This window comes from Linepithema humile, chromosome 6 (assembly GCF_040581485.1).
Source record: "Linepithema humile isolate Giens D197 chromosome 6, Lhum_UNIL_v1.0, whole genome shotgun sequence".
Lineage (NCBI taxonomy): Eukaryota > Metazoa > Arthropoda > Insecta > Hymenoptera > Formicidae > Linepithema > Linepithema humile.
In genome coordinates this window covers 12,993,522-12,996,950 of record NC_090133.1, presented here as the reverse complement: position 1 = coordinate 12,996,950, position 3,429 = coordinate 12,993,522, and the positions used below count along the sequence as shown (strand labels likewise).

The window sequence follows — 3,429 nt, the reverse complement described above, 5'->3', positions numbered from 1 at the left end:
GGACGTCCATATAATCTCCATAACTCCATACTACATCTATCTCTACGATGGATATTAGATAGGTTTCTATTAGAAATCCATATTATTTCCATGATAAATGACGATATAAATTCATCATAAATGTCTATTAGACATCTGTTATCGATGTTTGATAGAAGTATCAGTATCCATAGTAACGAATATTGTTAAGGCATCGTCGATGTCAAACGTTTCGGCTGATCATTCATGCCCAGTTCCACCAACGTAGATTAACTTTAATCTTGGTTCAACTTACTCGTCATCTTTTTTTACTTCTAAGAATTAGAAGGTATATATACAGCACAAAAATTAATATAAAATATATAAATAAAAATTGTAGTAGTGGTGTTCTACTAGTCAACATCTCTCAAACATAACCTTATTTATGATATATATAGAAAGATGACCTGCGTATGATATAATAATTTTAGATTTTAATAATTACCTGTCAATTTAATAGTTCTTGACGCCTTATATGTTATTGCTTATGTGTATTTTCCGTTTTTTAAGGGAGAATCACAGCACAAAACTCACACTTCACTGCCTGCGTTAATCTCAATGTTCACCGATCTACGACACTAGAATTCGATTCGAGTTGTCGATCTGAGAAAGGTTAGGTAATCAAAAAGCGGTAATCTTATATATACTGGCTTCTCGAACCAAGAACTCGATGACTAAGTTCTAGTATCGTCATATAATAGAAATAAATATTTTCTCTATATATACTTGTACATTGATCTTAACAAATGGACGGATTAAAATTATATTTGTATGTTATATGTGTGTCTACGCATGCACACAAAATTAAATTTGTTCTCTGTTCAAATTAAGCAAAAAAAATGTCTTACTAAAAAATATTTATGTAAGAAATCTTTTGCTAAATTTGAAGAAAAAGCAATTTTAATGTACGTATATTTTTTGTACTAGAAATATCTTCAGGAAATCTTACGAATGACTATTTATTATCGATCTGTATCGTTCGGATCATTTTGATCAAAATGGGATGTCCTGCGGAGATCGTACATAAGATATCCACAGGACATGCTACACGGGATATCCTCAGGTAATCTTACGGATAACGTTTTACTCTTGATCAAACTGGGACCATTTCGATCAAATTGGGATGGCCTGGGGAGATCTTTGCTATGTGGGAATTTATGTACACTTTGGATTAAAATTAGCAATACAAAAATTAATTTTTAAAGTGGAAATTTCCACAATATTATCAATTGATTTACTAGTTAATATAGATGGATTACCTCTTAGTAAAGGTTCGAACAGTCAGATATATCCAATTTTATGTTCCCTATTTCAATATCCTTATAACGTATCTGTAATTGGTATTTATCATGGTTATGAAAAACCCTTCAATGCTAATGAATATCTCTCAGATTTTGTAAATGAAGCTACTGAACTAGTAAATAATGGTTTTGTGTTTCAAGGGCAAGTTTTATCATTTACAATTAAAGATTTTATTTGTGATGCTCCTGCAAAATCTTTTATAACTTATTGTAAAGGTCATTCCGGATTTTACTCTTGTACTAAATGCATACAAAAAGGTAAATATATAAAAGGTAGAGTCTCTTTTATTAAAAATAATGCAATAAAAAGAACAGATGATAGCTTTCGCCATAAATTGCAGCCAGAATATCATAATGGAGTATCTATTTTAGAAAATATACCTAATCTTGGAATGGTAACTAATTTTCCTTTAAAATACATGCATCTCATTTGTTTAGGCATTGTTAAAAAACTTCTTTTAAATATATGGTTACAAGGGAAACCTTCACATAAATTATCAAAAGAATATGCAAAAAAAATGTCTGATTTACTTTTATAGATAAAATGTTATGTACCAATTGAATTTGTTAGAAAAACGCGTTCATTGGATGAAGTAAAACGTTGGAAAGCAACCGAATTCAGATTCTTTTTATTATATAGCGGACCACTAGTTTTACAAAATTTAATATCTGACAAAAAATATTTACATTTTCTTACTTTACATATTACAATTAGAATTTTAGTTTCTACAGATTTATATCAAACATATAATGAATTTGCAAATAGTTTATTGCTATATTTCATTGATCAAATAAAAGTTATTTATGGTTATGAATATATTTCTCATAATGTGCATGGATTAGCACACATAGTGGAAGATACTAAGATCTATGAAACATTAGATTCGTTTAGTGCATTTCCGTTTGAAAATTGTTTGCAAGCTTTGAAGAAGTTGATAAAAAAGCCAAACCAACCATTAGCTCAAATTGCACGTCGTTTGCATGAAAAAGATTATATACTATCAATATATGATATAAAAGAAAACAAAATATCGTTCAGCACAGAGCATAACGAAGGACCTTTACCATCAAATAACTTTGAAAAAGAATATAAGAATTGTACATTTAAACACTTAAAATTTAGTATAAACGTCGGAAACAATTGTTGTTTATTAAACGATAACTCTGTAATACTTATTGATAATTTCGCTTCACGCAACAATAATTATTATATTATCGGTAGAAAATTTGAAAATGTTTGTAATTTTTTTAATAAGCCGTGTCAGTCTTTGCGATTAAATATTTATTCTGTAGATACTCTTGGTTCTATTTCATTTTGGTTAGTAAATGATATTAGTAAAAAACTTGTTATTTTTCCAAATAATAACGGTTTTGTTGTTTTTCCTCTTCTTCATGTTTAAATATTATGTACGTTAAAATTGATTGTGTTTTTTTATTTTAACAATACTTATATGGCTTTTAATGGGTTTATTTCTGTGAATGTATAAAATAGATTAATACAAAATAAAATATTTTGATTTTTTATTTAAAAAATATGTTTAAAAGGAATAAAATAAAATTGTCTCAGAGGATTTAATCTTAATAAAATTTTCAAAATCATGGAATAGATGATAATTCATTTCCTTGATGATAATGTTGTTGAGGCTATACCATCTGCTTGGGTATTTGACGACATTTGTTATTGGCCACCTTTTAAAGGATCAAAATTAACGCAAGCCATATCATCGTGTATACCACCAACATTTGGTGAATGGAATATGTGTAAAATACGACAATTAGCAAATGGAAAAAAATATTGTAAGTTTGTAGAGTATTAAAGGAAGAATTTTATTAGATTTTATTGCAATATTTTGTTTTAACTTATTAACTTATTATATTTAACTTTATATATACCTGTTTAATTTTTCAGACAATTTGCTAAAAGCTAAAGCAAAGTGCGCAAAAGCAGAGGATACGTCGGATCTTAATTCAGATTTAGAAGGTTTAGAAGATTTAAAAGACAAATAAAAAGGAAACGATTTTTTGATGAAAAAGATTCAGAAGATGATATTGCTCAGTCTGATAGTAATCCTACTCTCCAATATAACATTTCGTTAGGTACCACACAAAA

General features: G+C 28.2%; 1 long non-coding RNA gene across 1 annotated transcript; it reads left to right on the top strand.

Moving 5' to 3' along the window:
* The first annotated feature begins 843 nt into the window (after positions 1–843).
* Positions 844–3,429, top strand: LOC137000381 (uncharacterized). Its single transcript, XR_010890633.1, has 2 exons — positions 844–3,116; positions 3,229–3,429. It is a non-coding gene; the product is annotated as an uncharacterized lncRNA (long non-coding RNA).